We start from the raw sequence: 14,607 nt of genomic DNA, 5'->3' as shown, positions 1-14,607 counted from the left end.
TCAAACTGATATTATCCTTCGACAGGCCACAGGAGATTTTTTTTTCTGGAACGTTTGTAACAAGTAACGAAACCAATCGAGTTCAAGAAACCCATACATACATTCCAACAGAAAAAAGGATCTATGGGACATGGTGATTGATGACCTGTGACCCCCGTACGGACAGTTAAATAATTTTCTAATTTCTTCGTGTTTGCATTTTCGTTGAAAAGGGAATGTTATCAAACCCGACAGATAATTGCCAATTAAAAATCATCTCTACTATGACTCATTCAATTTATTAAATATATGTTCAATGGATATGGCATATATAAATTGTGAATATATCCAACATATACGTGAGACGCTGCAATCTATTTACAGTATTTTATTATGAAAATTTTATTATGAAAATATTAAAAATGTTTTTTGTTTTTGTAAAAATCACCTGTAAAAATGGGAAATGATTCGCGCCAGGACTCATGCGATTAGTGAAAATTAACTGACTTAGGTAGATAGAATAAGAATTATCAATTCAGATGGTAGATAAAATCAAATTACGATACAGTTTCAATCAAATTCTTAGGTGATCCAATATCTAAGTAGCGAGAATAATCCATAGGTCTTTTACCTGACAGTCACACATACATAAAATCTACTATCGCCCCACACGTGTGGTCAAGATCCAAGGTTGTAGCTGAGTTAATGTGCCGCGGGTGTCTTACCGTGACCAGATAGAAATATACAGGTAGTGAAACCAAGCAATCCCTTTTTGAATATCATCAACCAGCCTTTTTTCACCTACTGCCTAAATCGCCAATTCCAATTGATTTTAATTAACGCACCATTGTTCGCACAGCTCTGCTCGAAGAATATTGAACATCATGGATAATTACATTCCCATGAAAAACACTTGTACAAAACCCCGAATTTTTTTCCTAACAGATAATAAATGAAACTATATCAGAATAACTAATACTTGAAAAGCGTATCGCTATCACCTGTGATAACGTATCATATAAAAGAAAATATGCATGAAAGTGTGAAGAGTGGACGAAATGGATAGACATTCCTCATGTTCCGAAAATAATATCCACTGAGACTGAGAATAAACGAGAAAGAGAGTAAAGGAGAGTGCAATTGGAGGCATTAGAATCGCTCGATAAAATTCCTTCAAAAAAAAATTCCTTCTGAACCCTTTACCTAACTTGAGAAAGACGGAAGTAAATGGAAAAAGGGGACTATTCAACAATCGTTCCCTGAAGTTTATACAACTCAAGTGGATCATAACGAACGAGGCATTTTTCATATTTGCCAGTGAAAAGAAAGACTTTAACAAAAGGAGTATTATCACCAACTTTTTCCGTCAGACGATTTCGATTCATGCGTTGTCTCCCATTAGAATCGAAGCCCTCTCTAAGAGCTTTCCACCAGTACATATCTTCTATGACAATAATAAATAACCTCTTCACGGAGTTGGAGAGTTGGTGCAAAAAGTTGTAAAGATAGGAGGAATATCAATGAGTGGGTGAAAGTGGAGGGTGATAGAGTTCTTACAAATTTTTTTAGCATTACAAAGGTAACGAGAGAGTGAAATGCAAAACAGAAAAGGGGTTTTCATCGTTTCTGCCATTCTACCCCCCCGTCCTCCCAGCATTATATATAGGACAGACGTCGAGACAAGGGACGTGGAGACATCGGTGCTTTTAGTCGCGGGGATAGAAAATAGCTCAATATGGCGAGGAGTTGAAGACAACGGGTACGGTGAAGAATTTCTAAAATGTTTGAAGACGAGAGAGATACCGAATAGCTGGTGAAGGGCTAATTTCTTCACTATGGATCGTATTGAGCGTCTTCGAAACTCCTCCCTTGACTACCACGCAGAAAAACTTTGCAAATTATGTCGGAACTCGTCGACAACTTACAACGCGACAGATGCACCGACCCTAAGGATCATTCGTACCCCTTCTCCATTGCTGAGTATCCTCGTTAACTGTGATTTTTTATCCCCAGAACTCTTTTACATTAAAAGAAAATAAAAAGAAATACGTTAACTGGAGGAGAAAAACTTCCTGACTTCTTCATTGTCCTCAGCATCATGTGAATACAGAAAAATAAATATGAATATACGTTTGTAGGAGTGAAATAAGTGGGAACTGTGGAATTAAGCTTGCCGTTAATGACCAGATGACGAGGAAACACTACCCGTATTCAACCAATTTATTCCGGGCAATTACACTCCGAGTGACGAATGCAAATTGAATTTCGACGTTAGAATATGAAAGTAAGATTTTTTGAATTTCACGCAAAAGCATTTAATCATTTGAAACTGCAATCGCATTACCACGTTATGCAACATAAAATTTTGATTTTTCCTTTCTATAAATGAACCAGTTAAAAAAAATGCCATAAGAACAACGCTGATTCTGAATAATAGAATAGAATACAACAATTTGTGATTTGCAAAGTAATGAATATTCGATACCTTGGAATATTGCAAACTTTAGTGCCGACTAGCTGCCAATGAAATTCGTCCTCAGCTATATCCTCGAGGCAATAAGCATGACTTAAGTAGTCAATTCTAAATCGTTGTCAATGCCAGAAAGAATTACACACAAGACAGTACTCAACAAAAAGCAGAAACAATGTATTTACCCAACCTTCAATGTTATCCACTGCATCGTGTGTTATTGTTACGCAAGATAAGGTATAGGCAATCATTACATGATTAAGTCTTGTTTATAATGATGAAAATGAGAAAAAAAAGAGAGGTGGAATAGCAGTGTCACTGCATACTCCTCTACACTGAATATGATCCATACCCCTCGAGTACCTAGACCATGTGGTTTACATGTTTGCCGTGCTCTTCGGGAGTCCATTATTCAAAGTTACAATTTAGTGTTTGGTTTTAGTCTACTGTCACCCCCCTTACAAGCGGTAACTAGCAAACTACTTGCTGGCTGAACAACCAAAGCAAACTCTATTAAATGTCGCCGGCGGAGATTGAGCAAATCATACCCAAACAATGAGCTGCGCACAAACCTTTCATCATTAAAATGTGGACGTACGCATGAAAAGATCTGACTTTAACACAATAGAGTTTATGAATGTGGCGAATAATCATATAGGGCTTGAGAGGCGAAATGCGATTGATTATTTGCCGTGCTAATCAACTAGTCGATTCTTGGTCAGTTATCAATTTGTTTGTGATCAACTACTGATCTCTCAAGTAATAAGTCTCTGCTTGAATAATAATAATAATTGAGCAAATGTCTAGTCTTTTCTTAAGCAATTATGAAACGAGCTGAAACGACGCATCATCATCATATTAATATGGAATTTAATCACAGTTAATAATCTAAAAATATCGTTTTTCCCGGTTTATGATATTGTTGATAACTTGCAATTGAAATTAGATGCATTCGGAAGCAAAAGAGAGAATTGTGAATTGTGGTAATGGAAAAACATTCATTCTTCTTCATGTGCGTCAAGGACCAAACCAACCCAATAACGCGTTTCTTATTCCTCTACAAGTTCAAATGGAAGGCGGTAATGACCGTGAGTATCAACAGAGAAGGGGGAGATGAAAATTCGTTGAGCCACGTGCCGACTTTTCTCCCTTATGTCGTTCTTCAACACTGGAGGGACAAAGAAAATGAGTGTAAGAGGTTAGACCTAGATCAGCCCGACAAACAACGACCTTGATGAATATAAAACTGTAGGGAAAAGGAATAGGGGCTTGGGCCACTGGCCGCTCTGGCATGGAGCAATACCTCTCACAATTCTCCCTTTTACCCACACGATTGTACATCTCGAAGGGTAAAGAGCCACCCGCGGGAGTATGGGGTTATGTCTGTCTCCATGGTGATCCCATCGAACGACCTCCAAAAAGCCCCACCAAAAGCTCCACCGAAAGCTACACTATGCGTGTTACGCAGGGCGGGAAAATATCTTCGCGCAAACTCTCTCAAGCTCTTCACTATATAAAAGCCCGCGCAAAAACACGTAGCCCGAGTACCTCCAGCTTATCATTCCACGAGGAGCCCCACCTTGTCCAGACTCCTAGGCAAAAATCGATTTGGCTTCAAGGGTGTATTCCTTGGATTCCACCCACAGACGAAGTCTTATAAAAGTACATAACTGATGTGGATTATTTAGTGGAAGATGGCGAATATAGAAGAAGGAACTATTAATTTCGAGGCTGACTTCAAAATGTTGAAGGTTTCATGACTTTGCTGACGGGAGAATTGAAAATTGAAATCTGGATTAAATCACAAATATCGGGGATTATTGGGTTTGCCGTTTTTGTGCTAACTACAATTTTTGGATTTTCGATCAAGTTGATAAAAACAACTGTCTCTTTGAGTCTAATAAAACAAACCTTTAATTATTGAATATATTATACTTATAATATTTTTTAATTCTCGTTTAATTATTAGCTCGCTATCGAGGATCCCGATAAATTAATTTACGAAGCAAAAGTAATCGTTCTCCTCAATATAGATTAAAAAAAATCCCAAGTACCCCCTCTTATTTTAGGACGAAAAATAAATAAATAAATAATTAGTCTTAAAGCTTTACTGTCATAGAAGCATTATATCCTCAAAAATAGATACCAATAATGAATAAATTTTCGTAAAAAAATGTTTTACCCCTCTCCACAGCTTTGGCGTTAGTGTGCATGGATCAAAAAAATCTATGACTACGCACTAATACACCAGTAATGGAGTTATTGCAGCTTTGATGGCGGACATTTTAGATAATACCAGTGTAATTCCAAGCCAGCAGTGTTGGAACCCCATTCGATTGATCACTAGCGTCTCTAACATCAAAGATCAAAGCTGAAGGGACATGAAGGGACCTCGATCCTAGAGTGGCTGTAACTTCCTTGCAATGTGGTTTCTCTGAAGAGAATTCCCTCAATTCACCTTACGCCTGTAAGTGACAGATATAGTTATATCTAATACTAACGTGCCGACGAGAGTAAAACGTGGACTTATTAACCTAAAGGATGAGGATCGTGACCATGGGGCACGTGTCGGGCACCTGTCGCTTCTTCAACTGGACTGTATAGTAGAGGAGAAGAAAGAAAAACGATCGAGTCATAGAAACGGCTAACAAACCAAATAAAAGAAGGAATAGTTGAGGAATAGAGGACGACAGAAATGAAAAAATGAGAAAATGTAAGAATCGAACGACTGCAGTGTTTCCATTCGGAAAAAAATTCCCTCATTGCCATATTTCGAATTTCGCGCTAGAAAGAGCGAAGTGTAGCGTAGGTTGAAAAATTTGAAAAAAATCATGAATGCTTCTCTCATTACCTACTATTACCACAAGATTACAAAGAATCAGCAACATCCAAATTTCGAGGTTTTATCAGCGTTTGTTTTTTCGGAGAATGACCCATATATTCCGAGTTCTCAGTTTCTTAAAAAAACAATGATTATAATTCCACGGGAAGGGTATATATACAGCTGATGATTATTCATCAACCATCGGTGGAGGACACTCTGGAGGACTCGGAGGTTGGCCCACACACGTGTCAACTCTACACTCACCTAGAAAAATCGTAAAAGATTTCGTTTTATTTATTTCCGTATTTTGATGGTGTGTGTGTGTGTAACGCGGCACTTCTGGCAGTTTCGGGTGAATGAAACTCAATTACTGACGGATACAGTAACGTAGTAGTCATTACGAAAAAAAAAATCAACACAGAATTTCGATAGCCTTCTTTGCACGCGGACAGTAGTAAGAACTTTATGTTTTCATCTGGATTATATATGAGAAAGTACATGAAATTTTAATCACAATTCAGGTAAGATTTTAAATGATGCACAGAGAGAAATTAAATATTCAATTGGAATTTCGAATATAATTCTCGACCACTGCGGGCAATTGTCCGACGTTTCAGATAAAGCAAAGAAATGCACAGGCTGGAAAAAACTAAGGAAAACCTAGTGTAGCGGCTATTTTTCCTCGCAAATACATTTTCCCCCCCTTCGAAAATCAATATATCCCTCTTACTCGGTTCAACTCATAATTCTCCCGATTTACGATTAGTTTCTGTTTTCTTTTCGTCCTTTGTTATTTGCGGTGCGAGCGGCACGTCGTTTTCTCGGTAACTTTACACAAGGATAAGACCGGATGCAGTTATCAAGGTTGGAGGGCTGATAAAAATGATACGGTACGTCGGTAAATCCCAATCTTGCTCTATCCTAAAGGGGGGATTTCTCAGGGATTTCTTCATATTTGATATCCACATTTGAACTACCCACCGCTCGGTCGTGGTTATCTTAGTAAGGTCCACATCGAAAAATACCTGAAGGTTAATACCTACGAGAGGGTCCCAGGGGTCTTCTCATTCGAGGTCGTCAGGCCCAGGTTCTTTCTCAGGTATAACCAAAGAGTGTGCCACCGATAGGAAGATCCTTTCTTCTCTTCATTTCACTTTATTTTTTCGCTTTCCCTTCATCACGACCGAAAAATCATTTCGGAATTTTTCAAATGGATCCCTCTACAATCTTTTATCCCGTCCATACGCTCCTGATTTTACCTTCTTCATAAACCATAAATTTATTCGTTATAAATAAAAAAGTAATGGTCGATAATCGTTATCATAATGTTTGGGGTGATTTTTTTGATTGCATAGACAATGTTGCTTGTGGAGATGTATTTTATTGGGTTGAAACCACTGTCAAAGGGATGGAGAAGAGAAAAAAGGTTTAGAAGCACGTCTTTTTTTTGTTATGGCGGTCCGATACAAGATTACAGGTGCTGCAGCGAGTTTGGCATTGGTGAAAATAAATGAACTCAGTTGATTCGCACTCGATTAAATTTATACGAAATAATTTTACCACTGCGGTATTAAATACATTCGCATTCTCAAATTTCAAGCCTGTAAATACAAATCTAGAGGAAGTTATTCTCTGAATATCCTTAGAAATGTACCTATTACAGAAACTTTCGTATTGAAGTAAGAATATGCCCACATGGATGCACCACTGGAAGAAGATTTACCTTTATTCTGTTCAAAACCCTCTAGCCCGCGATCCGCTTTAACGCACACAAATAAGAAAAGTAGGTATACATGATCCGCTCAGAAATAAGCATCAATTTTCACTTTAACAATATTTCTTTTTTTTTTATATTCCAATTCTTCAATAGCGTAGAAACGATAAAGGGCGATAAGTTGATAAATCGTGATTTTTCAAATTCACTGAAAAGCCACTTTCGCAAATTCCGGCCTCAATTGTTTGTAACTGGTTTATTATTCATAAAATTCATCGATCTGTCTCGGTGCAGCAGTTCATTTTTTCATGGAAAAGATATATATGCAAATGCTGATAATTCTTGTCGAAAAATCCATCTAATTAGCAGGAGGTATCCATTTTGCACCGACTTCCTTTTAATTATACCCACATTCTTGCTGCCATCAAGAATTCAAGGTGAAGTGAGCAATAAGAAAAATAATTCAGCAAGACGATAAATATGACTAATAAAAATTGTCGTTTGAAGTTGCAACGGTGAGCTTAGCACCTACTAAGACGAATGATAAATCATATTACATGGTCTGTATTTCAAATGTAGACTCTTCGTAATTCTGGCAGGATAATTTATCGAATCAACTTGTAATTAAAGACGGATGAATAAGGAGAGAAATGCATATGGAGGACTACCTCTGTGGTCTGGCTTGGCCATCTAGTCCTTGCTCTGCAGGATTTCTCATGTTGAGGTGATTGAACCCGATGCAGGAGAGACACTCAGTGCGATCTGGAGCAATGCGTTCCTTTAAACCTGTGTGGGTGGATTGCCCCTCCCTCTTCACATACAAAACGTCTATAATCCAACCAGTCATCCCATTTATCTCAAAATCACCACGAAAATTATATAAACATTAGTTTTATGGATAAATGCTGAATTGGATAAAATGTCAAGTTGTGGTGTGAAAGCAGACAACTATCAAATATATTTATAATTTCGTATGTCATAATTTTGTAAATGTTGGTATCAATTACGAGAAAATATTTTTTTGACGTAGTCTTTTATGAACTATAAGCGAGGATGTTTTCTTAGGTAACTGATGAATGCATTTGAGTTGACCGCGGAACATTGTACGATTATAGATGATATCAAAGATTTCTCGGTGGTACCCACTCGGGTCCACCTGATTGCAAACTAACTGTATAACGACTTTACTATCGCGCCCGGTTTCACATCCACGAAACAATTTATAGCACTCTATTTACGCAATCAAACCCGGAAGAATAACACAATGAATATCCAAGTAAATGAAATAGATGGTACTCAGAGATAACATGTACATGTTCTCATCCATGGATTTCACTCTTTTATTCTTCAACCCCCAACATAGCAACCCTCAGTGCATCGATGTGAAGGGAAGAAAATATATTTACCACACCCCATACGATACACCGTCCCTTTATTCGTACACATACGCATCAGTGATCGATTAGAGGGCGACGGCGAGACGGCGTTTATAAATAAATTATATCTAGTTATAGGTAAAATTTTTGTTCCCACGGCGAAAAATCCACCAGCTATTGAACTCATTCATTCCATTCCGAGAATCGTAAGAATGAAGTCCTTATGATAGTAATTCCATTTAACCCAAGTTTTTCAAAAATAATCCAGATGTAACGTCAAACTCCATGGTATACCAATGGGCCCATTTTTCAATTTCTCTTTTTTTTTTTACTCACTCGAGAAAATTTACTCATTGGCATTGATTGTGTATTAATGAGAGAGGGAGAGAGAGAGACTGGAGAAATTGAAGATTCGATATCGGAAAGCGTAGCATCAGTGTGAGTGTATGAGTTGGGGCTGAGTTGGGGCCGAGTTAGGGCCCAGACCAGTGTCTCGCACGTCCCACCGAAGTTGAAGCGACGAGGAAGGGGGCCAGGTGCTTCTCACTAGTGGGGGAATAAGAAATAACCAGTTTCAAGGTACCTTCCCAGCCACCGCAAGTTGTAGCACGACACCACTTCTCAATTTACGAAGACGCTATACTTTTTTCGCACTTATTAGAGTACAAAATGAGAAATATTGCTCTCCCATATCAAACATTCTCCACATTTGAAAATATTCTCATAAACCGGTTCTCATCGAATTTCTTCACCTGTTCCTCCTTTATATTTCACTAATTAATGAAAAAATATATGAATGCAATTATGAATAACATATTACAGTACGATTGAAAAAAAAAAGGATTTGTTGACGGGTGCGAGTGTGTGCTCTCTACATTCGCTAGAAAGTATTTTTTTTGTATGTGTTTGAAACATTTTATGATACTGGTGAAAAATTCGAGTCGTTTGGGCGTGAAGTGTGCAAAAATGCCCTTTTCTTCACTCATTTAAATTAAAATTCATTAAAATTTTCTTACCGCCATTGAGGATGACACTCGAATTAGCCTTGACAAGTTCGTAGAAATCTAATCACACAGTTTGCGTGCTTTCTTGTTCTTCTCTCTCTCTTTTATGGGCCTAACAAAACACGTTCTAAGAAACACTGGTTGTGTGGGAAAAAATATTATATCTATTGAATTAGCGGTCACGCAGCGGGCCCTTTGGTTATGCCTGCTTCAAATTTACGCGCAGAACACACACATGATCATAACACGATTTGAAATGTCCGTATTTAATTGTAGGTGTGTGTGAGTGAGTACATCAGTACTTTGAATTTCACATTCAATTTGCACTCATCCCTTTACATTATTTCTTTAACCTTGAAAAGTCTGGAAATTTTATTGAATTAACCATTACAGGTTCAGTATCCTCAGATCCAAAATGCCCAAAATCACAACTAACGGGAACACATTATATTCTTGAAAGCCTAATCCACATACAGCATTGCCAATTGTTGTGGGAGACAATTCCTTGGGTTTTGACTAATTTTGTGCTGAAGAAATACTCGGTAATATGATACCCTTTATCCATAAAACGAATTAGTAGTTGTCGACTAATGGTTTTGCTTAAGCCCTCGCCTTTATTCAGTCTCACCTAATGATTATTACTTATATTCAACACAATTCATTAGTAGTAAACAAAATTCATTTGGAATAAATTGATTATTCCATCAGTGTTCAATGACAATTTTTTTATTTTCAAAAAACCCCTGTGCTCATATTCTCCTTTTTAATTTTCTCGATCTGATCAACTCTCGACTATCATTAAAACACATTGAATTAATTAATCATAACTTATTCATTCTCAGAAAGAAAATTTGTTGAAAATCCATCAGCCGACAAGAGGAGGAAAAACTATCCCATCGTTTCTTTATAAATACACGTCATTAATCAATGAGCAGGAATTAGAAGTATTCACCAGAAAAACAACTTAAGGGAAGTGTCACCGGTTCTCACGAGCCTAGCCATTTGTTAAAGCCCTGAGCCAAGGTCAGTTTCAGTCTATTTTAAATTCTCGTTTACGCCTAGATTGAATGGATTCCTGAAGAAATAGACCACAGAAAAAAATTGACCGATGTTGATTTTCGTATGGTCTATTAAGTTGGGTGGGTCTTATCACGTTTTGAATGTCCGAGCTTTTTTTTCCTCATCTATTTCTACCTACCAAATCAAATATGAACATTGTCTGTCACCTCAGTCCAAACTACCTTCACTTTTTTATAGCAATGGTTAACGTCAACACATATTTATCGTGAAATGAATGACCGAGTAATGCATTTCTTCATTTTTTTAATACATTCGAGAGACCATAAAAAGGTCATAAATTCCACAACCGCCCTTATCTGAGAGTAAGCTTTATAGAGAGCTATCCATATTGTCTGGAAAATAAACATGCGGTGTTGATGCATCTTCTCGGAAAATTTCCAGAATAATTGTCTGTGAACATTTTCGGGACCGACCGAAGCTGATTAGAAACCCAAAAGAAAACGAACAATGAGGGGTCTCCAAATATTTTCGAATAAATACAAATCCATTGGAATGGTAATGAAGGAATTTGTCTGGGTTGAATTTGCATTATTGTGTTGTGTTCACTAATTACAAGTTCAATGCACTCTCACTTTTGTTCCATTGAGTGTGACCATAAAATGACACCTGGGGGTCCTAGAACGTACAAATGGTAGGAAATTGGTCTAGAATGAGCAGCAGGACAAGATGTGAAGAGCAACCTTGAGTAAACCAACAGTATTATTATGTAAAGAGTTTCATGGTGTCGCCGATATACTTTCACAAGTTTACAGTCCTCGTTTTGGGTAAGGGCAAAACCTTTTCTTTTTCACTCTTTCTTCCTCTCTATATTTCTTCCGCTAATTTTATAGAGCATAACCAGGATAACAAGAGCAGAATACTCTTTTCCTTTCCGGTCTGCCACAACCTTCATCTCTTTCTTTTGTCCTTTTCAGTTGGAGAAAAACTTTTCGCTTTGAATTCCTTTATACTCGGTGTAAAAATATTCCAATAGCATCCAGGAATTATTCGATTCAAGATTTGAGATTATGTACAATTACACTGAGAAAAAAAATCAATGAAAATAATGGGTGAGAGAAATCAGCCGTAGGTGAAGACAATGATCCTCGAATTTTTATAAAAATAAAAAATGAAAATTACAGACCCTTCTATGACTATAAAAAATACTGAACCTTGCATACGATCTTCTTTGTCCTCGGTATAAAAGTGCGAAATAATATGGAGAAAATTTCATTATTTGAGAATGTCAAGGATCATATGAAGAAGAAAAATTGAATAGAAAGGATGCGTAAATTTAATAATCACGATGTGAAGACATTCCCCAGGTTCTATGACATTTCATGAAAAAAATTTCTTTACTTTTTAATAAGTAGTTCAATACTATTCAATGAATGCCCTATAGATTTTTTACAATTGAAGATTTCAATGCTTTATCTAAGACCGACTCCCAATTTGATGAAAAGAGATTATAATTGAGGATAGATTATAATAAAATACCACTCCAAGATTTGATAAAAAACGAAATAGAGTAGAACATAGAGTAGAGCGTCATGCAGTTCACAATGGTCCTTCAAGGATAAGTGGTTTCAGTCATTTTTCAGTAGGTTTGCGCTTCTTCTTCATGAGAATACCATGCCAAGTCGACCAAAGTATATTCCAAGGATGCACTCAAGTGCAGTCACTCGAGCACATACTTACACTCAACATTATTAATTTTTTTTTTCATCCGCCGCTGTTCATGAATGACGAAATAACGTTCAAATATGAAATTAAAGGGACGCTCAATTATGTAAAATCCAAGGTGCGTGCACTACAACGGCGAAAAAAAAAAGTATATTCTAGTCTGAGCCTTCAACTAGACAATAATAATAAACAGAATGCGGGGTGGACGAATCAGCAACACAAATAACTGTCTGATAAACGCACAAAGAGCTTCTCGTTTGTGCACTGATGCAAGTGATCATTTCACTCATCTTTCCCTGTACTCTCATTGAAGTAATATGCATTTGAACGGTTCCCGCCCCAACGTATTTTTGCAGGATTCCTCGACCTCGTCTGTGCGTCTGTGTGCCCAAAAAAGAAAAAAAAAACAATCAACTACCAAAAATAAAAAAAAATCTTCTTTATTATTACACCGAGGTCTACACCAGGAACTTCTGGTCCGGTCTCTTTTATATCCCTTATCCTTTATGCTTCATTCTTTATCCTTTATCCTCATCGTCTAGGTAGGCAGACCCGGGAATAATGTGGGGGGCACACAGAGTTCTGAACTGGTTCCTATCTCCCTAAGATTCGGGTTCTCCAATCATTCTCCTTGTCTTTTTTTTTTCTTTCATTTTTGCCCCCTACTTCCCCCTTGGTTTTTTCGCGACTCACGTCTTTCCTTCCCTTCCTCACATTTTTTTTCACTCCTTGCATTGGATAAACGAGTCTAGACCAACACCTGTGTGTCCTGCTGCATTTGCGCCATTTGTTTTGTCGCACAACTGCAGAGAATTTTTCATGGGTAATGGCCAGGAGTTTGGGAGGGAGTTCTTTCTTTTTTTAATTTTTCGGCAAAGGGTGAAGGGTTTGTACACAGTGCATGAAAGAGAGAATGGCCTTTTGTTAGTCCGATGCGTATACCTGCGTGATGTGTATTTGGCAACGAAATCCCGGCGTCTGCTCGTCACGAATATACATAACTGAAACAATGAAGAGAACTTGAAGAATAATGTAGTTGGAGAAGAATGGGAATAATTGCTGGACAGATTGGAATGAGAAGAAAAATAAGTGATAGTGATTATTGAAAATGGTGTTGAAATAGAGGGCATAGTGTTGATGAAAATCGAAGGCCCTGAGGATTGGAACGGCAGTGCGAATCATGTCCTTTAACGAAGCGTGGCAGGATGCAGTGGAAATCAAGATCGGAGCTGAACTTAATTGGCTAATTAATAAAGGCCCCTAATTACGCTTGTACTCGCGGCGCCGTTTTTAGGCGCTCCGCTCGTTACATGAGCGTGCTGAGTCTCGCTCCGTTGATTATCCTCCATTTCTCTAACCCTTCTTTCATGCCATTTCTCTGCCCACACACTGTCACAAAAATAATCACGCATTTGGCTTTAAAAACTCATAATCATCGGGATCGCCACTTAATTGAGAATACAAACACCCGTTCGAGAAGTAACTTCGAGTTTTACAAACACCTAAAAACACCAGAGAGATGAATTCACAACTTGCCAAGATAAATCCATAAAGCTTAAGCATTCGAATTGTCGATGATTGAACAAGGGGGTAACGCATGAAAATTATTGTACGTTTCATATGAGTTGATGCATCTTACCCTCCCGGCACTTATTATTCGGCATAATTATCATGTCGCTTCATGGCAATTCGTGACTCAACGGTAACGCCCTATGCAGTTTTCATCGACTCTCTTGGTATTTTTTCTTTTCATTCTCTCCCTTCTTCACTTACTCCAAGGCAAAAATTCATAATTATTACGTTAAATTCTTTGGTCCGTTGATTACACTGCTCGACCTCACTATTTATTTGGTATCTTTCCCACAAAAAGGGGGCAGTACGATTTTAAAAAATTACTGTTAAAGTCCCAATACGAGATTCATATAAATGATCGGTTGAGCATTACACTTGCACCGGATCATCAAGTTGCAAGGGAATTTCAAAGCCACCGTTTTCCCCCTTTATTATATATACCTTGATCTTGAATTTTGCGCCATATTGTCATGTTAAGACATAAAGGGGGATTTTTTTTTCTAATTTACGATGACAGCTGGGGAAAACCCCCTTGGCTTAGTGCCCTTAGCCAAAAGTCAGAGTCATTGATTTTATCACCTTTGAAAATTAAAGGTCAGTGGTGCATACTGTACCTCATGGCAACTCAATATTGTCATGGCTATTTTTTTTTTAGGAAAACTCAAATGCATAATACTGGAGAACAGGGAATACTCCTCTTGACAAACCGGAAATATACGAGTTTTGTGTTTTATTGCGGTATGGCACGTCGAGAAGTAGCCGAGTTTTATTTTCTGCGAGTGGGCAGGAGTCAAAAGTCTTGATTGCCAAGCAATGAATTATCTATGACTAACGCAGTCCCCTCGAACATTAAATTCAGCAACTAATTAACATATACTACCTTCTAACGAGGATACATCTTATTGACCAATTATGAAATTTTTTTA

General features: G+C 37.6%; 1 long non-coding RNA gene across 1 annotated transcript in view; it reads right to left on the bottom strand.

The window, feature by feature from the left end:
- The window catches only part of LOC105273971 (uncharacterized), an 89,493-nt gene continuing 74,886 nt past the window's right edge, over positions 1 to 14,607 (bottom strand). Inside the window, exon 3 of the long non-coding RNA XR_892964.1 lies at positions 1 to 45. This is a non-coding gene — a long non-coding RNA (uncharacterized lncRNA). The remainder of the gene's footprint in view (positions 46 to 14,607) is intronic.

Source organism: Fopius arisanus, unplaced genomic scaffold, assembly GCF_000806365.1.
Source record: "Fopius arisanus strain USDA-PBARC FA_bdor unplaced genomic scaffold, ASM80636v1 scaffold00008, whole genome shotgun sequence".
Classification (NCBI taxonomy): Eukaryota; Metazoa; Arthropoda; class Insecta; order Hymenoptera; family Braconidae; genus Fopius; species Fopius arisanus.
This window is presented reverse-complemented; position numbering and strand designations above follow the sequence as displayed.